Genomic DNA, 27,526 nt, shown 5'->3' with positions numbered 1-27,526 from the left:
TGGTGTATCAGGCAAACGTTTTCCTCAGGCTGCACATGCACATTTTATTAGTTCCTAGGAGGGTCATGTTGTGTGGGATATTTTATGGAGGGTGTATTTGGTGTATGTATAGATTCAATGTAAACAGTTATATTGCATTTGTGAAATGTATTTGTGCTGTGTTAATACACAGAAATGGTAGGCCTCAAATGTTGTGGAAATTGGATTGCCACAGCATGGTACGTCATGTATTTATGTAATTTCAAAGTGACCCGCAATAGCAGTGCAACTCATTGCTAATTACAGCTGCCACCCATATACTGTATATATAGGCCTCACTCTGGGTTTCAGAGTGTGGGTGTCAAGGGAAAAAAAATATAAATAAGAAAAAGAGGATCTGCTTGAGCAAGGCAGGATGTTCCCCAGAACGTAAAGCTGTCTCAAAAGATGTCAGTGGAAATGTAAAAGATGTGTTCCAAACTAAAACAAACCACCCTGCTGGTTGTAAACAACGTTTTTGCAGTAGGTGGTTTACTTGCAGTTCTCCTGGTTCTTTAGTCCAGGAAGCCCCTGCAACATTTAGTCGGAGCATGATTAATTAGAGCGGGAGAAAGGTTATCCTGTAATCATGGATGCAAGGTCTACAAGATGAAGACACGGCCACTGAAGGTTATCAAGCTTTGGAGACAGCAACCATTAATCAGCAAAGCACAAACGCATGAGCAAAAACAGTACATTGTATCTAGACAACAACGACAATTTGTCCGCCACAATCCAGTGAGTCATTCAAATTAAAGGGAAGACAATTATAACTTTGATTGGCATCAATTGCCCACACTCACCACCTCCTCCCCGCCGAGCTGACCCTTTATTACAAAGTCTCAGTGGGTTGGGTGCCAACAAGAGAAAAAAAAAAAAAAATCATCATTTAATTTATGTTTGACTGCAAGAGACAGTCAATGAATTTCAATTGAAAAGAAAGAATATACTGCTTCTCATTTTGAAAATACCAACAACATCCTCTTAGGGCGTTAATATTGTTTAAATGTAACAGAAGTAAATGCTATTTTAAAGGGGAAGTTTGCAATTTTCCTTTTGCGAGCATGGATTTGAGATAAAAGTGATGTATGCTGGCGGTGACTCACCTCTCGCTTCCCAACAAGCAGCACTGTGGCAGATGAAATTAGAGAACAATTCTTCAAAAAAAGGAGACTTCAAGCTCTTTATTGGCGCTTCCAGTTGAAGTTTAGTTTCAAGTGTACACATTAAACAACGAGAATTAGACTTTGTTAATTTATAACAACCACATAGTTTAGCCTGTCACTCTGCTAGCTTGATGCTAACGCTATATAGCATACAGGTTAAGGTGCTGAAACTCTTTAGGCAACGGGTTGAACACAAATGCTGCAGCAACACATGTAGTCAGAAAATATAACAATGAGCGCAGTCATATATTCTTTATCCCCTTTAAAGATTGACGAATATTAGTGCCATTTCTGACTCTGAAATTTTGCGAAGTGACGCTACATTTAAATCACTGCAAACTCCATCTTTAATAGTCATCATTGCAACATAAGAGTACAAAAATAATAAATATTCTTTCCCTTTTCTCAGACAACCGGCCCCGATGAAAGGTTCCTACCCACACATGTGACCTAATACTACACTTTCAAAGTTTCTCTCTTCAAACAAAGACACCTTATCAAGGTAAGTAATAACCTCTATTTTCTAATGTAAACAACACGCCACTGAGATGAGAACCAAATTGGGCTGAAGCTTGTTTATTTATAGCGCCCTTCATCAGCACGTCTCCAAAGAATTAACAGGATGAAAGTGAGAACCTATTTTGGTTCCTTTTAATCACAATCAATCACCAGACAAAATGAAGCGCTTGTAATATTGTACATAATGAAACTGGCCAAATTCAAGGTGGTAAAAAGGACATGGGGATGTTTTTTTTTTTTTCCCCTTCCCCGGTACTTAAAACTCTACTGCAATCCAATTCATTGACGCTACAATAAATCTGGTCTTGGTAAAGCACATTCACAAAGCTTTTGTTGAGACTGTGAAAGAGGAGCTGACTCTTTGGATTCGATCTTTACTGTTAAGGGATACCTTGCATTTGGCGAATGTGCAACTCTTGTACAGGGTTGCATCACAGCTGATTCATGCCGCTTTTTTAAATGACAAAGTTCTTGCATTCCACTACCTTACAACTGCTGAGAGAGCCAATTACAAGGGAAAAAAGTCTTCATCGCCTAACAGGCTTTGAAGGCTAGAGCATCCAGAAAACTAGTTTGAAATAGTATCATAACTTGAACAATCAGTTTACTATGAGGTCAGGGATCTGAGTGCTAATAATGTCTCGTGCACCAAATGCGATGGAGCAACTGAACCTTGCAAATTAAATTAGCTAATATCAGACCACTATTGCAAATAGACGTGTTTAGGTCCTGTGTATCAACTGTTAATTAGCAGTAGGGAGAATTGGTTGAAAGTTGCAACGAATTGCAGTACTGTACAAAAGTTACCGTAGTCTATTCATGGTCTATTCTCCTCTAACGAGCATTATTTTTATCCTTTCCATACTGCAGGTAGTGTCCGGCCTTGACTTCACGTGGGATTCATAATAACGCTTCATTGAGATGTCTGAACTCCCCTCGCAACCATCAGTACAGCAGTAATATTAGCTGTTCTACACAGAGGATAAAGAGTATATGACTGTGAGTACTGTTATATATTGTCTGTCTGTTTGTGTTCAATACGTTGTTTAAAGGCTTGGAGCAACACTACATAAACGATATGTTAGAGAACAACAAGTTGCAAAAAATACTGAAACATTGAACAGTCGGACATGTGAATTTAAATGATGAGAGAAGTTCACCTCTTAAGGGTATATTACATTTTAGTTTTATCCTGAAATTTCACCTGAACAGCCATAATTTTTTTATGAGTAATTGACCAACATATTTCAATAACATCAGACTCACATTGACAGGGTTTATTTGGTCTGACCATTCATGTGCTAACTGTGTTTGCCGGAGGGAAACAAATCACCATCAAATATAATCTCCCAAACGTTTTGGATGTGGAATGACTTGCTGGTGGTCAGGACATGGATCAAAGCTTCTGTCATTTCTGATAAATATTGAAGGAAAGTGAAAAATGGGAGCTCACTTGAGTGTTGGGAGGCTTGCAAGTTTGAGATGGAGCATTTGTCTCAGTATGCTGGCAGAGGAAGTCAAGTAAGGCTATCACCATTTGCCCAAGGTAGAAGATTATAGACCGCACTCGAGTTGAACTTGCTCAAGGAAAGATAAAGGAAAGGAAAAGACAGAAAAAGACTAAGTGGATCCAGAAACAAGGACTCTGACATGACAGCAGGCCACTGTTGTCAGTGATTAGCCGGTAAATAGGCTGTTCTAACAGCCACATGCCTCACTAAATATGCCTCGCATTGTTTTAACTCAAAGTCACCTCATCCGCGTAGAAATGATCCAAACTCGTGCTGAACTTCACAAATGCCTTTGTGACTCACTGAGTTCAAGATGGAGATGTCCTACACGTGTCTGACATTCACGTTTACATTCCCACATTTATATCCTTGTGAAAAGAAATGTCTTCTAAATTTGACACACCGCAGGGAAGAGTGTTGTTAACAATCCCGCCATATGTGAATCATTTCAAAAAGGCCAAGTACCGTATATAAAATGAGGCTTCAAAATAGTGAAAAACCAAGTTGTTCTCTCCACTCTTAAATGCTGTCAACGTCCTGCTCAACTGTCAAATGTCAATCAGAAACCAGTACCCGGTACTATGACCTGGAAAAATGGAGGCTACTTCTCGCTTCTTTCACCCACCCATCCCTACTTGAGTCACGGATCTCTAAAAACTAACAAACATTTCTTTTCTTTTATCATAATATTTGTTTTGTGTTAAGAAATGCTACTGTTGAATTCTGTATTAGTCAGAAATCAAAAATATAACAAAACAAAAATCAACTTTCCCTGTTTGAAACTGCATGAACTCATTTGTTCCGCTTGTCTTTAATGCAAGGCCAAGGCCAGCCAATCACAAGCATGTTTTCATGCTAGCCAATGACAAACATCCAAGGGCAGGAGCGACAGTTCTTGCAGAACACATTCGACTGCTTTAGTGGTATTATTTAGAGGTGTATTTTGGTTTAAAGGGATAAAATAGGCTCTAAACAAGAGTGAAGTTTTGTGCAGACTCTTACCTGCCGGTTGAGTAGAAGCTGCTGTGGCTAAAGCCGAACCGTCGCAGGGTTTTTACTTTGTGGACCTGAATTTGTGCATTGAGCAACATTGTAAATTGTGAGAGGTCCTTTCTGGAGCCAGAAATGATCACATTAGTAATCTAGTGTTTCTTTCAAAGAACCTGTAAAACACTTGAGCATACACACAGTTGTTTGTAAGGTTCTAAAAGTATTATAATTTTGTCATATTTATTGCCCCACCAATGCATTTCATGTGGCCCCTGAAGACTGAGGTCCGGATATGGGTCCAGTTGTTTATCTACATGGGCTCACAACCAGACCAGGGTGTACTCCACCTCTCACTCAAAGTCAGCTGGTTTAGGGTCCAGCTACTTCGTGAGAATAAGCAGTATTGAACTTCATGAGAATAAGCAGTATTTAAAATATATGGTTGGATAAATGGGAGTAATTATGGTCCATGACAGAGACATACAACATCTTAAACATGTCAGACAGTAGGAGCTTAAGACTTAATGTAGGCCTGCACATACTGTATAGGGCACCATGCTGACTGCATGCATGCTTTACAATAAATCAAATACCTTCGTAAAATCAGTAATTGTGATTCACACTGAGGAGCTGCTGGAGACAGAACCCATGGCAAATGAAATGAACTGCATGAATATTTAATGGAAAAGTGTCAGATGCCAATAAACTGAGCAGCGACTCTTCATATCATCTTTTTTTTATTGTTTAGAAATGTTGCAGGCAATATACACCTCATGAATAATGTATTATCACATTAAACCCATAATTTACAATATATATCTAAAAACTATCTGGTGACTTGTGACCTTATTATAAAAGCAATAAATATGACAAATTTGGAAGGAACAATATTTTTGTATGAGTTAGGACAGAATGTCAATATTGCAATGTATTACAGCAAATATACAGTAGCCTACATTCTTAAATGTACAACAGAATGATACAAATATATCTATATATTGGTGTTACATCTGTAGTTAGTCGATAGGAATCTCAGAATAAATCCCTTCTATCAAGAGTGTGCTGTACCACCTAAACATTTACTCTGGCATTTCGCTACTCACATTTAACTTCAGCTTAGTGGTTAGCATGCTAACCATGTTCTCCTGTATTGCTCAGTGTGTTGCGTAATTAAGTACTCTTCGTCCTATTTTAGCGATAATATTTTTGTTAGGTGTAAATGAAGAAAACGGCACATGAATTTGTTTCCCATTAGCATCAAAAATCATTGCCAGGGCGCAAAACGGGACTCTCGCAAACGACGCGATTCAAGCTAGGACAGCCATTAGCTATATCATTATACTTTTTGTATTGTATTACCGTATCGTGACTATTGTATGTGCATTGTCGCATGTAAGCTCTCTAAAATGGTCCCTGGTGTTCAAAATGAAGTTTAAATGAACATTCTAGTAGCACCACAACATAACAAATGGGAGGAGGTCAGAAAAATGGCGAGGCCCGAGGCTTAGCTTTATTTTCATTAAGCTGTCAAGCACAAAGGTGAAGCGGATAAAAGAGCAAGTCTTTGTCCCCTTCAGGTCATTGCAGGTTGAAGTGTCGCAGAGTTGGCTGAGTTTCAGATCCAAGTTGATTAGCGACTGAAACTCCAGACTCCGCTGTCCTCTGTAGCTTTTTCTTCTCTACCTTTTTTTCCCCGAGGCTGCACGAGTCGCTAACCCGAAACGCTGCTTGAGCTGTAAAATGAGAATGTGCTTCCTTTATTAGACACGCCTCTGACATCAGACATAGGAGCCGCATGCTTCGCGGATATAAAACACGACTCTAAGCTCACAGATCAGGTGCCGCTTGTTGGACTGAAAATAACTCCAACCAGCAGGCATCATTCAGTGTACATGCGGATTACATGAATCATACATGCTGGTCCTTAGAAATTGCGATAATACTCATGATGTGTTTGATGCTAATTGTGCTAGAGTTACAATACCAGGACATCTGTATAATTAACAGAAGAGATTCCACAGTTTGTATGTATTACAATATTACTGCAGTAGTACTTAGCTCACTCGTATACCAAAAACGCTTGAATTCTCTTCACCTCAAGCTGTGTTGCTATGTATCGAGTCAGTGACACTGTCACCTGTTTTGAGTCCGAGTGGCGTTCACAAAGGTCAGACGGAAAGGGCACCAAAGAAAAGGTGAAATTATTAAAAATGTAACATGATTACTGGTCGGACAACTGGAAGTTACAATGTCATCCATCATGAAACGTCACCAAGTTCTACAGGATGCCAGCAAAACAAATATTAAATATTGCATACGTTGGCATTTTTTCTTGACATTTCAACCCTCACCACTTTTTGAGTTTAGGTTTGTGCATTTTAATGAGCACACTGAATATTTATCAGATATTTATACAAGAATAGGACAAAACTTTCAATACAGTACATGTATGGCACACACTGCAATGAAAATGAACATTTCCAGTAGAGTATTATGTTGTTTTGTTTGCCTATTCAGCTTCAAACATTAATGCAAAGCACCACCTCTACTATTCTCCAAGTATAACATTAGTTGACAATGGGTTGAGTCGTTCTTTGCATTACAAGTGCAAAATTAACATAGTGAAGGGATTTTCAGCTCTAATAGTACCAGCAGCTATGTGATGAGTTCTTATTAGAGTGTTAGTGGAAAAACAAAATGTGTTTCACTTCATTTTGAACTGCACTTGAGTGTGCACAAAACTATGAAGGGCCATACTGAAAAGAAAAAAAAATATTATTAGTCCATATCACTATAACATGCTTTTTGTATCCTCATCAGAATCCATCCATCCATTATCCAATCTGCTTATCCTCACAAGGGTCGCGGGCATGCTGGAGCCTATCCTAGCTGTCTTCGGGCAGTAGGCGGGGGACACCCTGAATTGGTTGCCAGCCAATCGCGGGGCACACAGAGACAAACACAACATCCGCACACACAATCTCATCAGAATCACTCGGCATAAAAATGTAGCAGAATAACAAAACTCTCAGGACGTTTTTGTAAGTGCATAACTAAACAATTTCATCAATACAAGTACAATGAAAGGTCTCTGAAAATTCCTTCACTTTTTTTTCCTTTTTTTAAAAAAATGGAATATAGTAATTATTGGATGTTATTTTAGCATGTCTTATACACCGCTCCGCTAACTACAGCGTGTGCAACAAGTGGTTAAATGATCCTAAATCATTTTACATGGTTTTATTGTTCACAACAGGTTAATTGATAATACAAGTCTTTTTGATAGTGTACAGTATAGACAATTTTCATGATCCGATTGAATGTTTTGCATGTGTCCCTGAAACTGCTATCCACCCTGTCATTATAAGTGCCGTTTCGTAATTATGGTCATATGTGTGAATTTAGATGTTGTTGATGTGTGACTATGAATTGCTATAAAAACCTTTCATAAAGTCTAAATATATTAATTAAATAGGACACAGCCAGCTTGCAAAGTGAATCATATTGCTAAGTGAAGGTCCACTTTGTCGATGCCCAAAATGCAAATCCTCCTGTCTGATAGAGGTGTCAAATCAAAGTCAATATCCAAAGTAAATCCTGCCACAGTTTGTCTTTAGCCACAGGTGCTTCTATTCAAGAGCTGCCAGTTGAAAAACTTCAAAACAAAAAAAAATTAAATAGGGTAGCATTGTAAAATATGCTGTCTGTTATCGGCGTTTAGCGTTTACATTTATCAAATATACCGTTCAATTAGAAAAAAAAACCCTTGGTGACTGCAGCATGACAAAACAAGGTCAGATGCTTGGCTGTATGCATTCAGTGACACCTTTGTACCCCCCAAACCAAGCAAATTATAAAGCAAACACTTTCTGTGGTGACAAAAAGTTTTTTTCTTGGGTTTCTATAGGATGAATGGTCCTTCAGGTAGCTTTTATTTTGCGACAAGCTGACAAAGAGAGCTTGCAGCGAGATAAAAAAGATGATTACTGGTGAGATGTAAGGTACTTCCTGCCTCAACCTGTGAGCTCCCTTGACTCTTAGCTGTGTTGTGCAGATGTAACTCCAGTCGTGTCAAAACAGCTTCTATCGTAGCTATGAAGCACGGGAAGAAGGAAAAAGAATCCTGTCGTATATATCATGTTCTATGCATGACCTACTTACACTCTGAGGACTAACTTCAGTTTGCTTTTCTGAGTTCTTGGGATAGCTCTGAATGATGGTTTTGAAATGTGCCCTAGTTTGCCAGTGTGTGGATTATTTTTGATGAAGGCTGAAGCATTCTTTTTTTTTTTTCATTTAATTTGTCATTTTTTAAATATGTAATTATAAGAAGTAGCATTACTATTTTTGTTTTATCCTGCAAAAGCTTGCTACTAGCCTGTGAAAGGTTCTGATGAATCAAGTCTGTGTGGTTTCTCTTTATTAATTTACAAAAAAATTGAGATAATTTACATAAAAATCCAGAATCCAACAGAATGTCCATAACCCCAAAACAAAAATTGTTTGCATTCAAATTCCCACTGTGCTAGCTGCGTAAATGGTTTTACCAACAGTTGAGGGTGTTCAACTGAGGATGCAAGCTTGGCTTTTACCTTTTGTGCTGAATTCTGTCATTTTTAGAATTATTATTAAACAATAGGTAGTGTCCATAGCAAGCATTTTGAAGCGGTACGGATCAAATCTTTTTTTTTCACTTTATGTGATAAAATGAAATTGCCTGAGGCCCTTTTATAATTTAGAAGGCAACATGACAGTATTTCACCTGACCAATGAAATCTGACTCCAGCTAACTGTATTTGGTGGGGTTTTGTTCAAGGAAGAGACCAGAATCAGATTCAACATATCTTCTATATTAAATTCTAGAATAATGTTACCACTCACATTGTCTCAATATCTGATTGCAGTGAATCTGATACTGCTGTGGGTGTTGTCATTTCGTTATGGCTAAAGAACAAAACATATATTTTTGCAGAAAGTTGCATACCTGAGTGCCACCAAGGGAGGACAAAACCAACATATTTCTTCCTAAAGGCATACTCTGGGGTGAAATTGAATCAGCTGTATCATACAGCAGCAATGAATACCAATGAGTTATATTTGCAAACACGATACACTGGAAGCACGGGCGACGAGTGGTGAGCACATCTGCCTCACACTTCTGAGGTTCTGGGTTCAAATCTCAGCTCAGTGCTTTCTGTGTGCAGTTTTCATGTTTTCCCCGTGCTTGCGTGAGTTTTCTCCAGGTACTGCAGCTTCCTCCCACATTCCAATTAATGTGAGGTGTGCAGGCCTCCGTGACAAATACATACCGCCCATTTTTTAAAGTTTTTTTGTGTGGCATTGTGTCTGTAAAATGTACTCTATTTCTAAATAAGTGGAGAAGGAAGAATGAGTGTGCTCCATTATAGTTTGCCACACTCCAGTACGGCACGAGGGCCACGTTGCCACATTACAATGTCAATCATGGGTGTTCCGCGTTAGCATAGGGCAGGGGGGGCGTGAAATCAAAAAGTCATTTGAGCCAGTTTCATACAGAAAAAAAAACACGGGACCCACAAAACCTTTCTGTCATCTAAATGAAGACCATTTTTCTTTTCCTTTTTTAAATTTCTATTGTTGACACCCCCATGTGATACATCAGCCATGTGTCCGCCATATTGGATGTGGCCATGTCATCAACCACAAAATCGGCTAATTATATTTGTAAAATGGTTTTAGAGTAGCCTAATACAATCAAATCCCATGGTATTACACATGTTTTACACTGAAAGGTAGAACTCATGAGTTCTGCTTTAACTATAAAATGAATGCTACATCTCCAAGCAGAAAATGAACCAGTCATCTTTACAGATCTCTTCATTTTGCCACATTCAATACGGCTGCGATGTTAACTTACGTATGGCGGGTACCAGGAGTGGGCATTCCGTCAGATCGATGGACCGGTTTGTCAGTCCGTCAATTGCAGACCTTTTTCTGACGGTTCACGAATGACGGGACATTTTTTAAAAATGACGGACTAATCACTTACTGAAGTGGGTTTTCGTCGGGCGTCCGTCAATAATGGACATCTCAGTCCATCATTGGATGCCCATTTTGTTGAAGTTTTTGGGGGCTGGTGGTGGGGGGGCAGACTGACGTACTGACTGACGGACTTAACTGATGATTACAATTCAGTTCGTCATGAAAAATGACGGACTGATGAATGACGGATGGGTACCCAGGCCGCTGACAGATGTCTAATGGCGAACTAGCAAAATTTTGTAAAATAGCCACCTCTGGCAAGTACTGTTAATGTCGTCTATGGTAATGATAGCCTGCGGGTGTCTCACAGGGCGCCATTCAAGACGATTGACTGCATGCAGCAGTGCTGTGGCGAATAGAGTACAGTAGTTATCGTGTCATCAAAAGTACGCTGCAAACTAAGTACTCTCTGTAAGGGTAATAACAACTTCCCCCCCATTCATGCGCTCTTCTTAAGACTGAGTTCTGGCAATGAGTCTGAATACTGAGCTAGTTTAAAATAAAAATGCGTATTCCCTAAGATGCCTGCTGGGCCTCTGTACGTGTTTTAAGTCCACATCTATTTAAACGCTTTAGATTTGCTGAACTCTGTTTGTCTTAACGCCTTCTGATCAGAGAGCTAATGTCCTCAGCAGGAGCAGTCTGAGATGTTTTGCCAAGCAAAGTGAAAGTTGTTAGTTTGCTGCAGCCAATCAGTAGAAGTACATATAGCATCTGGGGAAATAGGAAGTGAGTATATGTTAAGTCAAGTCAATTTCATTTACCCCGGTATATGGCGCCAATTCACAACAGAACATCTCAAGGCGCTTTACACACCGAGCAGGTCATCTTCCATTATATATTGGAACGCAATAATGCATGGTGACAGAGACGAGCAAAAACTCCCTTTATGGAAGAAACCTCAAACAGAACGCAAGCTCTGTGGGGCTACCATCTGCTTCAGTTTGAGATTGAGAGACATTTACCTAAATTTCCAAGAGTCATCAGTTAATGTGCTGATCTAAAATAGGTCTGTTGAGCCTTGGTGGAAATCTGAGCCCTATTGAACATATTTGCTATTCTAGTTTGAATTGAATTCACCACTAATCTCCATATATTTGAAATTTTGCTGATAGTTGCTGTTAAATTGAGTATTGGCTGTACATTCAGGTTTCAAGCATGAACGAGCAGTTACTGTATTTAGTTGTACACTTGTTTATTGTTTGTGATTGGTTGTTTAAAAAATCCCTGCCGATTGTTGATAATGCTTGAATAAGGTGTAAAGATGATGCTCATTCTCCATGCACTAATCTGATTGTCAGACAACAATTGGATAGGTATGAGAAGCACTTGACCTCAAGAGTGCATCTTTTAACCTCATTATTGACGTACTCTTCAAGATCCATAAATCAACCTGTCATTCTTAAACGGGCCACAAATGTTCACATGTAATGGCCGATGCAAACAACATCGAGCTCGATAAGGAGGAGAGTGTTTTTCTGTTGATAAGAAATTAAACATTGATTTATGCTGTTCCCCTAAGTGTGGTGAGGAAATCAACATGTATATATATATATATATATATATGTATATATATATATATATATATATATATATATATATATATATATATATATATATATATATATATATATATATATATATATATATATTCTTTTTTTAAAAATTTTTTCTATAGTCCAAAACCACAAAATCAGGTCTTGATTTGGAAGGTATTGATATTGACAACTCTGCTGCTTCTGTTTAAATGTAATCCGTGGAGTGTTTGAGCCAATATCACCATTGAGTTGTTCTTTAAGACCTGTCTATTTAACACTCCCCAAAAGAGATTTTCCATTGAACTAGTCATTGAATTAGTAGATGTTGTGCTGTTACAAAACCATTTCTGTCAAACTCCCACAATTAACTATAAGCAGACAATGTAAGTGCAAACAGAAAAGCTTGTTGACAGGGTGGACAGTGACAAGTTGAACATTTCTGGATGGGTAGAAAATAAAACACAAACACATAATAGTGGCTTTCTTTTGAAGTCTTACATAAATATGACAATGTTCTAATACCTCTTCTGTGGAAAATCCAGCTTTAACAAAATATTTTTACTCTCATTTCAGTGTAATAAACTAAATAATAAAACAGTAGTCTCACGCGGACATTAATTTATCAAAGAAAAAAAAATGTCTCTCCAATCTATATTTTTCTTCTCAATCTCATGTCTCAAGTCAACTTTACACATGAACTCTCTCCTCATACAGCTTTTTTGTGTTTTTATGTGTCCACTTATAAGCTTTGAGATCCCCGCACATCACCTTTATGACACATTGAAACATGTACGTGCAATCTTTGCACACTGTTACCTTTATCGTGTGTCGTCACTGTCCTCAACTCCAAACTGTAGTCAGGGGCGAACCGACAGTTGCATTTAGCTTGTTCAACTGGTAAACGTAAAGCATGTCTCGGTCCAGTGACTTCAACCACAATGGCAGGCACGGCGCCAGTTTTTTTTCTCGCCCGAGGCTAATGGGGTGGGGGGGGGCGCGGGGGTGCTTGACCACGCTCTGTGAATATTTCCAAACGTGCCTCTAATGAGCTAGTAACCGAAAGACACAAACAGCAGCACAAACACGGAAAGAGGAATTGTATTGTAACATGACGGCTACTAGTTTACTTACTGAACTTAAAAAAATGTTTTTAAACTTAAAGAAATATATAAAGAAATTCAACTACATTGCTGGGGGTCTGAAGGGGGGTTAGACAAATTCCTGATGGGGCTATACCCCCCCCCCTTATCACCGGTGTAGCGGGTTTCAATCCATCCCATTTCAACAGCAAATAGTTGGCAGCCACGCTTGTAACTGAGCACACTTGGTCCACACACTTGTCCTAACTGTCAGAGATGGGCATTCCGTCCCAGAGACAGAACGGTCCATCCGTTCGTCCCTAAGGGACGCTCATTTTGGGGACGTCAATGGAAGAACATCTGATTTTTCTGCCTGTCACTATACAATGCTTGCATACATACAAAGAGATTTATTTCTGATGACTAAAATGTATTATTATTTTTTTAATTACACACTCAAAAACAATAATGATTATGATAATCATGCTGTGAACACACTTGATCATTCTTTCAATTTTAACTGATCTGCAGACTAGCTGGGCAGTATAAATTTCCTAATAAATGTAGATTTGCCAAACACCCATTCTAACCTTGTACAACCAGGGGAAAGAGGAGAGGACATTGTGAAGGAGATGGAACACATCTCATTTTAATCTGCCACTACAGATGTGTTGTGTTAATATTTGTTGAAGTACAATTTATTAAGAGTCATTTTTAGTAGTATTTTGTATCCAAGATATTTTATTGTAATACAATTTCAATGCAAATGTTCAATATGCTTGAGAATCGAAAGACCATTGTACTTAAAAAAGATGGGTTTTGATAATATTTGTTCTGACATCATCACTACATCAGCCGCATTAAAAACAACAACAATGATACTACTATATATTTATCATGATAGTTTCTGAGAAAACATATCACGCAGAAAAATGCGTTAGCGTGACAGGCCTAGTTGTATGACTGTCTGCTCAAACTGCTTCTCACTGGATTTTGTTTCCAGTGTTTCTGTGAACTCTGATAGTGGGCTCCTCCTAAAGCATCCTACTGTAGAGTGTCAGTGTTCCTCCCATGTCTGCGTCTTTTGTATGAATCTGTGGGTGAACCAACTGGCTTTTGTTCAAGTGTTGACCCTCTTCGACCTCCCCAGTCTCACTTACCTGACTGTCTTACCCCACAAAACCCCTGATGGTAATCATCTTGGTGCAGAGTATTAATGCTCATGCCTGTCCCTGAAGCTTTATGTGTAATGAATACATTTAAGGTATGAATTTCTTTTTTATGCCTCCAGCAACTTCAGTGTCTCCCACAAGACTACAATGTCGGTTTGTAGCATTGTTAGATATTGTCATTAAAACAAAGTCCATGCATATCCACATTATACTGTACACCAACCACAGGACAAAACACATTCACTAATGTTTTTTTTGTATTTGTACCTTTTAGGTTGTTATTTTTCTAACCGCCAGTAAATGCATTTGAATGTGAACAGCATAAACTCCAATTTGCTGAAGGGGTTTGGAATGGCCCAAGTAGGAAAAACATTCCATTTTAGCACAAGCGCGGATGTCAGATAATTGAATTGTTCTTCATCGCTGCCTTAAAATGAGGTTGACTTGACTTTACCTCTTTCAGTTCTCTCTCGACAGTGGTCAGCTGCTATTGAAGGTGCATTGGCAACAGCTACATGACTGGAGTGCAAGCTCAATGACTACTGTAAAACCTTCCGCATTTCAAATTTATAACCAGACTTGGTGTCTTGTGTGTAGTCAGCTCTTTCTGGCTGCATTTGTCTTAACCCACTATAGTATACGAAGTAAACTCATGGCTAATGGAATGGCGGATCATCTACCATTGGTGTCAGCAGTCAGCCTTTGTGGAGGTCTGTCTGTGGAGGTTTATAGTTATGTTTGCATTTGTGTGGAATGCTAAGTGCAGTAAAGTCGCGACAGAAGGACGAGGTAATTAAAGCTCGTGTCAATCAATGCGTTACTTTGCATTGTGCTGCTTGTTGACTTTGAGTTTTCACATCCTTAACTGACGTTTGAACTGCACTTGTGACTGAGCATTTGCATTTGGGTGCACTAAATTTGACTGCATGTTGAGTTGGAAAGGAAATGAAAGAATCAAAAAGTAGTTGGCTCAGAAAGGGTGCTCCTATTGAGTCTGAACACAACCTCATGCTGCTGCAACATGTTGTGTGCCCTGTGATTGACTAGCAACCAGTCCCAGCAGGGCCACTGCTCCCTATGCGCAGATAATGCACAGTGCACCATCGGGGACGGGTTGCATTGTGACATGATCGAGTGTGTGCGTCATATAGGTCGGTCCGACTATCATTTTAAACGGGCTTCCGTTGACGAACTACCACCCCCTCCCCCTCCCATCCCTGGCGAATTTTGAAACGAAAGACTCACTGTGGCATGGAAGCCTCACCGTGGGCCGGACTAAATGCGTCTCTTTTTAGGAAGCAGAAGATGTCAAAAAGCCTCACCGTGGCCAATGGGAAATTGAAATTGCCAACAAAATGGGCTTCTGTCATAGGCGGATAGCCGGACCGGTCCGTCGGATAGGCGGAATGCCCAGCTCTGGAAAAATGTGTGTGATTCTTGCATGCCAACATTGGCAACATTATTTTCAGTATGGCTGTTAGAGATAAAAAATAAGGCCATCAATCAAACAAAATCACACCATTAGTTCTTTATATTTTGATGTTATTGTGATAAACAACTCAACATTAATATTGCACAACACAAAAATAGCTACCATGATTAAAAAACAAAACAAAGATTATTTTTCGAGAGCCATGCCTCAAGTGGGGGGCACAAGCATCTTGGTGGGCGGTCACAGCCCCCAATGGCCTGCCTGTGGGGACGAGTCTGCCAAACAAGACTCCTCAGAGTGATGTCATCTTTCATTATGTCTGTAACTGAGAATGAAACTTTGACAATTAAATTGATTTAACCGCCGAACGGGAGTAAAAAATAATTACGAAGTCAAGTCATCCTCCGCTTCCTGACATCTGTCTTGCACCCTCTTGCTAATGGTGCAAAACTGCATGATCAAATGCTATCTGCGCGGCAGGCTTCTGTTCTACAAATCACATCAATCAACATGTGCGTCCCTGCTTGAAATGTGACATCTTCAACATAAGAAATAAAGTAAGATGAATGATGATACAGCTCCTCACAACTTCACAAAGCAAGGAGGAGGTGTTGAAGAATATGAAGTTGAATCACTTCACTTCCTTCCAACCTGTAATATATACTGTACAGTACAGTATGTTTAATCTGTATACATTTTGGTCCCAAGTGCCTGCAACCCATAAATCTGTTTTTATTGACTATTAGGAAACCTGAACTGGAAATTGTTTGACAAATCTGAGACGGTCCTTTTGGTGTGGTAGTTCTAATTTGCACATGTGCAGTCGAGTTTTATATGAAAGACATAGATCAACGAAATCACTTTGATTGTTTTATCCAAGGCAGAATTCTTGGTGTGTAAATATTTATTCCCAAAGGCCATATAGCAAAACTTGTCTCACACCCGTCAAGCTCACTAAGCTGTTTTCTTGGCAACTCTGGGCTGAGGTTGACTTGTTGAGCAAGTGTCACAAAAGATGAATACTTTTTGATTCAAGGGTTAGTAACCAATTTGATCAAATTGGTAAAAAGATAATAGCATGCAAGGGTTGAAACTCAAAGCTGAGAAAACATCGACAGCGTTTACTTTTATCTGTCAGACACAGTTAAGCTAGCTGTGTGAACTGTGAAGCTAAGCTAGCTATTAGCTCGATAGTTTTACTCACCAGCCAGCAGCTGGTCAAATATTAATAGTATGAGTAAACTTAATCGGTTATGCATTTAATTGAGAAAACAAAAGAGTGATAGATTAGACACCATGGAGAGTGTACTCTTGAAACTATGTTAATAAAAAAGAGATCATTAGTTAAGCATAAACATTTTTACATAGACGCGATTATGAAATCTTCCCTGGACGTGTGTGTGTGTGTGTGTCTGCCATTAATGCCCATTAATTAATGATAAAATAAAAATAAACTCGTATCTCAAGCATTAAATTTTTTTTTTAAAGATTTAAAAATGGGCAGTGAGCCACTCAGCCCAAATCCAAGATCTTCACTGCACACCTGTCTGGGAACAAAACGGACACTGTCAATGCTTTAAAATGAGACTCGACGCCTGCATGTTAGTCACAGTCTGGTGAAGATAATGTTTATTCACTACATGACCTTCAAATGACAACGAACGAATACGGAATCTCGATTTCTCTAATGAGGCACATTCCAGTTTGGCACCTGTGTAAATATCCAACATGTCCCTTGCTTAGAAGATTAAGATTTCTAGAAATGGTTGAATAAGCATCTAAGTGAGCACAACTGTGGCTCTGCAGAAGGCGTGAATTCCTGCTGTCAGCCACTTTGGCAGAAAAATTGCAAGGATTCCAATTTGACAGCATTCACGAGTGAAGCGTCGTTAATATCTTCTTACATGCTGTATTCAGCGCTCCAGCATGAAAATCCAGTCTGAAATTCTGCTGAATTCCTAAACACGGGGAGCGCCAGGGGGAAACGTTATCACTCCAATTCTTCTCTCTGCATGTACTAAAGGCTATACTGAGGGTAGGGCATTTGCTCTTTGCCTGTACTGTAGAGACTTCACATTTCTTTTGCTTAATTGGATTCAGGGAACCCATTGTTCTGTTTTCTGCTCTGACCTGCAAGCTTTTTTCCTCTCGAAGTACCACCGCAGCGACTGAGGCAATTTACCTCGGGCTAATTAATTTAGGTAAGCAAGTGAGAGGGACAGAGAAAGTGCACAAATTACCAGTGTTTGTAGTCATGAGCAGAAAATGATTACGCTTTTGGAGAAGGTGTTGTGATGATTATAGCTGGAGGTTTGAATTATGACTGGAATCGCTTTTAGGAGGTAATGTCATTATGTATTCAAAAGGTTGTGGGGAAATATTAGAAAAGCTTGGATGAAGTGGAAGGGTGGTTGTTTGATTGACAGCAGTTGGCAGACTAGCTAGCCACTGGCAACGGCAAACAGTGAGAGAAGACATAAAGAAACTTGAGATGAGTTGGAAAAAAAATGGAAGGAATCTGTTCAATATTGATGCTTTTTACTGAATTATTCACTTTTGACATGCAATATGCATGTTTAGATATTGACCATGTGGTGTTTGCATAGGAGGCATGCCCTTGTCATTTCAATATGTGGCACGTAGCTTTCAGCACTGCATTTTGAACAGTATTTTTTTTAACAGACCCCAAATAACATTCAGTTGTTCTAGTAGGCTTTTCTTGGCATTTTTCCTTTTGTCACAGAAGCCTGGCGGTTTTGTGCTCATACTGACTGTGTTTTTGAATTGTTCAACACTTTCTCACCTTTGGATAAGGCCCCAGTTCAAGGTGAAATAAAATAGCCTCAAAGATTTTTTTTTTTTTTTTGCTTTATTTCGAACATATAAGAAAATGATAAATAAAAACAAAATAAGAAAAGAAAAAAAAACAACAACCTAAAAAGGAGTGTCATTTAAGTGCATACAAAAAGGCAGACATACATTACATGTTCGAAAAGGAGTAAGAAGAAGTATATGTATACTTTTATATTTCTACCCCTTTTATCTCCATTTCATCAACAAGATATTAGAATACTTTCCAATTTTCCGCTAATTCTATAACAAGAAATAGTATTATATATAACAGAAACTACAGGCAATACACTTCCATATCCACTACTGATTACTATATTAAGAAAGCCTGGATGGATGAATAATAATACTATACCATATGAATGTATTTTCTAACCAAATACTAATCATTTCAATTAATAATAAGGTAACTATCTGGAGACAGGTTCGTCATTAAGTTATGATCTTCCCATGATCAGCAAATCAAAAAAGTGATTGTGTCGTGTCCAAACATGCTGCATGGAAGCGTGAATAATGTCGTACACTGTATTCAGCACTTGCTGTTCCTTCAAAATGAAGAGCCGCCTCTGTGAAAACCTGACTCATATTATGACCAGTGCAGGAGCTGAATTCTCAGTATATAACCATAAAGTGTTCATGAGAAAAGCCAAACCAATTCCACCTCATTTGACCTACTGCAGTTCCAAATTGAGTTCACTTTGTCGCTGTGGATGAAGTCACATAGTCCTCTGACCCTGTGACTCACTGTGCTGAGAAACTTCTGTTTTCCTTAGAAAACACAGTCGCCGTCCCCATATAGAGATTTTACAGAACTGTAATATTGCAGAACCCCATTAAAGGTAAGATGGAATTTAACAGATTGGATAGGAGCAACTATTCAATACTGTATGTGTTGATAATAAAATACGTGAGTGGCAGTAAAGACAAAATCGTTTTTGTTACACCAACAGGTCTCCTCTGTAGTTTCCTCTTGTGTAAATTACTGTGGCTTATGCCAAAGTATTAACACTGGTACTCATGGGATGGAATATTATAGTTTTCTTCAAACAAAGCCTTAACAAACACGGCCACGCCGCGCAGTAGGTGGACGTCTTCTTTTTTCATTTAATAGAGCACAGAGGAGATGGTAGTATCGCAATAAAGATAGGAGAGAAAATATCCTGCAAGGACACGGGGGTCATTGTTCATTTTAAGGACCCACACAGCTACACACCATCATGTTTTTCCTCAGAGGGTAGTGCTTGAGGACGGACAGCTTCATGCAATTCAAATGGCGTAATGGCTCCAAGCTGGTCGCGCAAATGTTGCACGTCTAATTCAAGGAAAAATGAATGGTGCCTCCATAGTGGACAGTCAAACTTTTTATAACAAGTACCGTTTTAAAAAATACTTTGATCTCCAAGTGCCGCCATCATGACCAGCATTACAATACAGCAGTGTAGTAGGCCCAAGTGTTCAGTAAAAGCTTTTGTTGTTGATGTAAAATGTATTTGAATTCATTCTATACAATACAATACCATTTTATTTATATAGCGCATTTCATAACAGCTATGTATTTAAACCATAGATCCCAAAATTATTTAATTGATCAAGTGAAATGCATGTTACTGTGCAATGTACAGTGAATGTAGAAATGCTAATATGCTGTGATTACAGGGCATCCATCCATCCATCCATCCATCCATCCATCCATCCATCCATTATCTATACCGCTTAAACCGCTCACATGAGTCCATTAAACAGTGCCCATATAGTGGAAGTCAGGGGTCATGGATTCATCCTAATAATTTCCCTAATTCTAATTCATAATGAAGCTTTAAATAAAGCAGGTGCCCTCACGCTGTTATGACTGCTGCCTCTGCATTCTGTTGGTTCAGTACACCTTTGCTGCACATATATAGTCTATTCTGTGAGTTTTAGACATTGTTTTCTACTTATATGATTCCCCTTTGAGAAATTCAGTTTCTATAAAGGATAGGGTTGCATGACAAGCAGGCCGATGGGCACATGTGGCCGAGTGGTTAAAAATAGGGGTTCTATTGGGATGGGAATATGAGGTGAGGGTATTGTCTTGTTGATTCAGATATTTGCATGCAACCTACAGCACATTTTTGGAAATCTACATCCCAACATTGTTATCCCCTGTGCTGGTATACTACACATCCATCAGTCATTTGCGCAATGTTTTGGTGGACCCTGTTTAGCTACATGCGAGGGTCTTAATGTTAATGAAAAAATGTCACTCGGTATGATAGCAATGGTAAACGTATTGTTACATTAAAATGTACACTAAGAAATGTACTTTGTACAATCCCATAAAAATAAATACGGTAAAAGCACCAGGTGAAATGACCAGATGATTCCTTGTATTGTATTGCAGAGTACTGAATATGCAGCACGTTGAATATGCTGGACCACACACCAGTCATGCTCTGAAAGCACGAGGCTTGCACGCTGAGATTTAAAAGTAAAGCCAAACTGCTCAATTTTCTTAAATGTTGCATATCTTCACAACAATGCTGCCCCCATGGCTATTAGAAATAATTTGTAGTTCTGTTAATCAGGGCCCATCTTTGTTATATTCCTCCCGGCAGGACATTATTATCTGGTAGATATATCAGTGCAGATAGACAGGCGCCATCAAGCCCACAGTAATTACTGAATACTGTATGTCATTCAGCTATATTATATTACATTGCCATTGTAATCTAAAAGCTTTTGAGCTACCAAGATGTTCTGCCGATTCTGATGAAGTTTTCCAAATGATAATAATCAAATGTCCTCTAATTGCTAACCTACTTATGTCTAATAATAGGCTCTGTGATGGCGGGTTAGAGTTATCGTACTATGCTTGGAAATTCTCTATTATAACGCGTAATAATCTCCTGGCATTATGGAATTGTGGGCATCTTATTTTCATATAGACCGGTGCACACGCAGCCTTCATGGAAAGGCATCATGAGATATTTCCATCATGGATGAAAAAAAAAATCAGAAAAAAAAAAAAAATCCTTCATTGATTTAGTGTTGATTTAGTGTTGATTTGTACCTGTGTTCATAATAAAAGGAGCATACAGTATTTTATTTTGATAACATGTTTTTTTTCACATTGATGTATTTAATAATAAAGATATTACAAGGCATTTTACATTGTTTGCAAGCATTAAGATAAGCGGATTTTCCCGAGGCAAAGCTGTGTGGTTGTTATAGATACACAACATTTAATTCTCTTTGTCTTTGAAGGTAAACTTCATCTGGGAAAGGCATTGAATAGCCTCTTTTTTTGGGGAAGAATTCCTCACCATCTGCCGAACTGCTACTTGCATGTTGAATTTTGGCTTGCCAATCAAAGCAAAAAATTGACGACATGTCTTGAAAAACTCCCAAGTCGGGTCCGTATCTCAAGTATCTCACTGTTTTTAACTGTCTTACTCTTTAGAAATATGACAACATGCAAAAGCAACCTGCTGATAACTACTCTGAGCCATATTAATTGGATGTATCCCTATTGACAACCTATGGAACCTCACTCCATTCACCAGTCTGTCCATCAATCCATTTTTTTTCTTACTTTCCACAGCCCTTTGTGTTGAAAGTCATTGTTGTTGTTATCACGCACATCTAATGATCTCTCTACTACAGTGTGTCTTCTCATAACGGGAACGATGACCAAATGTGACTTCTGATGCCTCAATTTGCCAGGATGCAATTTGCAATACTTCCAGCCAACTTACTGTAATTTACTGTATTTTTGGTGATCAAAGTGGTCACATGGCAAACTTCACTTCACTTCACTGGTTCCTAGAATGATGGTATCCAATTACGCCTCAACTGTGTAGAATCTATACAATACAACTGTAGCAGACATACAGTTAGTATTCCGTTTATATAAGGAATGACCGTTGACCCGAGTTACCTGGAGCACAGCTGAAGGTCTGCGGAAAATTTGTCTAAAAGGTTTTTCTGGAAATGAAAGTATTGATTTGCTCTCTAACTTCATCCACCACCAACTTTTGTCAGATATTTTTACAAATGAATTGGGTTCACTTTATACCACCAAATAATTTCTGAACATTTTGAGGAATGAAACTGACCTGTGCAATATTAAAAATGAACATCCGGGAACACAGTGATAGCAACCACGAAGGAGTATCACTGCGAAAATAAAATCGGTAGTCATATTTTTACAAGACGTCAAACACATTTTCCAATAATAGCAACTATAGAGAATACAGATTCTGTCAAAATGTCATGTTGATGCTGAAGAACTGACACTGAATTAAAATACTGTGGAATTAATTGAATTTTTGGAATGTTCTCAGGGCATTGCACCTGGGCTATTTTGGTGATTTTTGACGTGACGTTTTTGCCTCTCATCCAAGCAAGCTTCATCCTTTCATGCTGATGGGCAAGAGTTTGAACATTTTGAATTTGTACGATATTTAGAAAGATGAAGTAAATCTGTAAAATATCTCTCAATGTTTAAATACTTCTGTTGTTTTTGGGAATGTGAAAATTTGTTTTGTACAGTATATGTCCTGAATGGGCGGAACAACTTGAGGAGGGATTTGAATCGGTTGAGGAATGTAGTGTGAGAAAGGGAGTTTAACTATGTAAAATCTCTGCATTGGTTTAAGAATGTTGTCCACTAAATCATGAAAGAAAATAGGGAATTCAAGATAGATAATTGTGATAAATCATTTAAAAAGGAAATAGCTGAACAGTTTAAAGTCAGGCTGACTCACCCATTAAGTCAGATAGATACCAAGGCCGTTGCGGACGCTAGGGGGCGCCAAAAACGGGTGAAAATTCACTTTCAATATAATTATACAGAACTAAATTGAAATTAATGTAATCAATAAAATTAGCTTAGAGGAGCAAGGTGAGTTCACTTGAAATCAGCGTTAAATTAATTCGAGTGCCTCGGTTAGTTGCTGTACATTTCCAAATTTATGATGGTGGAAATTGCAATTTAAATGGGATGTGAAACAAAAAAATAGAGAGAGAATGAAATGAAGAAAATGTTCTGTTTTATATTTCAAATTGTATTACATGTTATAAATTAAAGGCATTGTTAAAAACGACGCTATTTGACTTCTTTTGTAAGCACACGTAAATTGTCGATAGGGGAGGGAACCATATAAAACTGTGCCTAGAGTGCCACATTGCCTAGGTTTAAAGTTGGAATGGCTGTGAAATATGAAAGGATGAGTTAATTTTGGAAAATGTCTCCATTAATTTCAGTGGGAATTATTTTAATGGAAACAGTGGAAATGTGCGGTAAGTGAGAATTTGGGGGATGTTGAAAATTGTTGCCAAGATGTCCTCAATGAGCTTAATACTTGGAAGTTGGAATGCTTTGAATTGCTTAATAAATATGGTGTGATGGTCTGTGTTTTGAGTTTGGTTTTTGACTGTAGTTTCATGTTTTTTCCTCGTTAAGTTGAGTCCACCTGTGCTTGTCATCCCCGGGCCTTTGTGTTAACCAACCAGCTTCCTCCTACCCTCTGTGTCTTGTCCAAGTGTTCCTCGTTGTAGCGTTAACTTGTTCGTATTTAGTTGCCAGCTTTCTTTTAGCCCTTGTTGGTTTGTCTGTTCTATCCTGTCTTTGGTAAGTCTTGTCAAAGTCCAGTCCAGTCTAGTCATAGTAATAGTCCTAGTGTTTGTTTTGTTTATTGTTGTTTTTTGGAAATTTCAACATTTTGTTAGTTTATTATCCTAGCACCTTGTTTGCCTTTTGTTTTACATCAACTAATTATTCTTGCACACAATTTTGCCTCCTGACATATGGAAGGAGTAGTATTACCATGGTCAATAGTTAATCGCACATCAAAGCCATCTCAGTATGAGCAGTTTCATGAGATTGTGATGTCCTTTTTCATAACCACCTTGACTCGATACTTCAAAGTGATCTGAAAAGTACCCCACTCAGGAGAAGCCAAGAGATGGTCCAATGATGGTTTGGCAGCAGATTGAAGCAGAGTGATATTAAAGATCAGCTCCGTCGCCTCCACTGAGCCCTCATTCTCACTCTTTGCTTTCCAGGTCAGTATAGGACACAAAAAGCGGGAGCCGAGCCACCTAAAGACGGCCAACGCAGGGTGGGAAAGCCTGTCCCGTCTTATCCCGGGCTCAGGGGGCAGATAACAGCGTTGGGGCTGTGAGCGCACATCCTCACTGATGTACCACTTGAATAGCAAACAGCAAATCCCACCAGCAGGAAGAAGGAAAAAAAAAAAAAACATTTTCTAGCTTCAAGTGCATATAATTAACATAAAATTTGTACATTTTCAACACCTCACTGTTTTTGCAGCTCTGAAATGGATAAATCATATGCAAGCTTACACAACGTACGACTTCCTCTAATAAGACCTTGATCTCACTGAAAGACAGAACCGTTGAGGCATAGAAGACATCGGTATGCAATGATGAAAAGTAGAAATAAAAATGCTGAGCTCCCAATCCAGCTAAGTAGGTAGGTCCCTAAATGCTAACCACAGGCAGAGGAAGCGAGTGAGGCTTTGTAGCGAATCACTAGAACATTTTAACAGGTGTTAGGATGTAGTCACTATGCTTGCATACCAAATGTTTAGGTTCAAATAGAGTGTGAGACTCGGTCAACTAGTGATGGTGCCTACATTCTTAAAACTGCTGGGTTAAAAGTAACCAAAACTGGGAGAAATAGGCTAGCTAAACCAGCATTTTGGACTGATCTTATGCTGGGTTATTTACCCAGCGCATTGGGTTAAGGATTTGACCCAGCATGTTGGGTCAAGATTTTGATCCAACAAGAGGTCAAAACTACCCATCCTGATGAGTTAAATCTCAAAAAGGGGTTAGCATCTTAACAGTATAGCTGTTGTTAAAATAATACAAATTTTATGACCAACCTTTTCTAAGAAGAAACTGTCAGCACTGTGAGTCACTCACATATGTTTTGCTGAGTTTTTACACCAGATGTTCTTCTTGATGCAACCCATCCATTCTTATCCTGAGAGGGGGAATTTACTTAGTGTAAAGGGTCTTGCCTAAGGGCCCGACTTGATGTAACCATTCACCCTGACAGTGACTTGAACCCAAGTCTCCATGTCTACAATCAGCTGTGTTACCCACTGAGCCATCCAACCGCCACCAAAGCTTTCTGACATTTTCTGAGAAGGTTACTTAAAATGTATTCCCACTTCAGGACACAAAACTGTCCAAAATGGTGACTAGCCTCAGCCCACCCAAATCCATCTTCAACCCAATCTGCTAGGTCAAAATAATTACCCCAAGCGTGGATAAAAGTAACCCAATCTGCTATAGATAGACAGATAGATAACTGTCCAACAGGTTCTCATCAGAGTTGCGCCCCGTTCACTGTCAACTAGGTAAGTAGTGTACAGTATATGTACATGGATTAAGAGAGGATGAATGATATTTTGAGATGTAATTGGTGCACTGAACCACACTGAGATTAGAACCATTTAAATGTATGAATTCTAAATTTGCAAGTATACTTATGGAAATGCTAAGGGATTGTGAATGATTCATCCCTTTGGGGACTGTGAAAGTTTAATGTGAAAGATGGGTAAAGCCAAGCTGTAACTCTGAACCAAAGGACAAGACAATAAATGTTTAAAAATGTGCAATTCTCAGTCTGGCAAGATAGTACCGTCACACTTAGGTAGTACTGTATATGTCACACTCAAACACTAAATTAGACACATAGTGTAACACACAGTGGTTGTATGAAAATATTAACTTTCCAAAGGAAATGTTACATATTGATTGAAACTGACTTGTAGCTTTTTCTGGTATTGCGTTGTCTTGAGATGTGCCTTTAATTCCGTGACCACGCTCTGAGCTCAAAACACTCAAATCATTTTTCCTCTTTGAAATTAACAAAAATGCCATTAATCAAACACTGTGCTGCTCCTTCTGGAGCTTCTTATTCACCAGAGGGGGCAGTATAATTCAGACATATACAGATAGTGACTTGTCAGCTCCTCGGTATGCTGCTGTAATGTGACTCATTCTTCACAGAGGATAAAGAATATACGATATGTCTGTATTTTTATGTTATCGGTCTACAAATGCTACTCCACTGTCTGTGTTCCAATCACCGTTTAATGTTTCGTGGGTTATAGCACTGTGACACGCTTGCTATGTGTTTGTTCACATTTAGATGAACAGACTTTATTAAGACAAAGTTGTGTGGTTGTTTTCAAAACACATGGCGTTCTCCTTGCTTTAACTGCACATCAAATTTGAGTAAATGTTAGTATGAACAGTGGCCCTCTGAGGAGCTGTGGCAGCTAAGCCCACACCTGTGTAAAGTGTTAAGAATTGAAGGGCATCATGTTTCCACACCTGTGCTGAAAATAGAAGAGATCAGGTTTATCTGCATGCCTTGGGGAAATGTGGTATATGTTCATGATGGGAAAGGCTTACTCTGATCAGATGAAGAAAAAGAACCACCTTTGCGCAGTAGAGGAGTTAGAATCCAGATGTCTAATTATATTTGGAGCGCTATGACAGCTGGAGTGTTTTATATTTTAATATGTAACACCCCCAAATCCCCACCCACCCCAAAAAATAAATAAATCTTGTGGCATACACCATAGAATCGATCAGCATTCATCAAGTTGATTTCAATTTGTGGACTGAGCATACATTTCATCCATCTGTTAGGTAGATAGGTTGGCTGATTTTGGGGGCTACTTTAGATTGTGGAAAAGCTTTGCCAAATTTGGGGATTTTTTTGGGGGGGGGGTAATTTCTCTTATGACTTTTTATAATTTATGATTGCAAATCCTTCTCTACATAGGCAACATCAAATTAAGATGGGCCACAGACTGTGTGATTGTGACGTGAAAACAAAATGACAATTAGGAAGCTTGCCTTGAAGCCGGAGATTGTAGATGAAGAGGAGCAACTGCTTTGTGACTCCTAACTCATTCAGCGCAATAGAAATGACACAGAGAATAGTTTGCAACTGCAATGTAGTTATCGGAGAAGGTAACAGTTTGCTGTATTTGTTCTTCTCACACCAGCGGCAGGTCAGTCTTGGTACAAATATGCCAGACTTCTAGTTTGGGGGCGCAGATTTTGTTTTGTGTGTGGTTTTATGTGTTGATCAAGCACTTGGGGCAGGTTGTTTCAAAGTCGAGGTTTAAAACCAAAGACGATAAGAGCATCCTCTGACAGAGCTTGTTGACTTTGGAATGAGCTGCCCCTGGAGCTGAGAC

The 27,526-nt window shown here is 38.9% G+C and overlaps 1 long non-coding RNA gene across 2 annotated transcripts in view; it reads left to right on the top strand.

Annotated features, from left to right (window-relative positions):
• The window catches only part of LOC147150161 (uncharacterized), a 99,172-nt gene that overhangs the window by 57,260 nt on the left and 14,386 nt on the right, over positions 1-27,526 (top strand). The window contains exons 4-6 of one of the 2 annotated variants that reach the window (XR_015086231.1): positions 1,594-1,686; positions 2,574-2,702; positions 22,619-22,682. This is a non-coding gene — a long non-coding RNA (uncharacterized LOC147150161). Of the gene's footprint in view, positions 1-1,593; positions 1,687-2,573; positions 2,703-22,618; positions 22,683-27,526 lie in introns of those variants that run through there. The other variant, XR_015086232.1, reaches the window with a different exon arrangement.

Source organism: Filicampus tigris, chromosome 3 (assembly GCF_054856515.1).
Source record: "Filicampus tigris isolate MCC_2025a chromosome 3, RoL_Ftig_1.0, whole genome shotgun sequence".
NCBI lineage: Eukaryota > Metazoa > Chordata > Actinopteri > Syngnathiformes > Syngnathidae > Filicampus > Filicampus tigris.
Note: the sequence above shows the minus strand (reverse complement) of the source record. Positions and strands in the feature narration are given on the sequence as shown.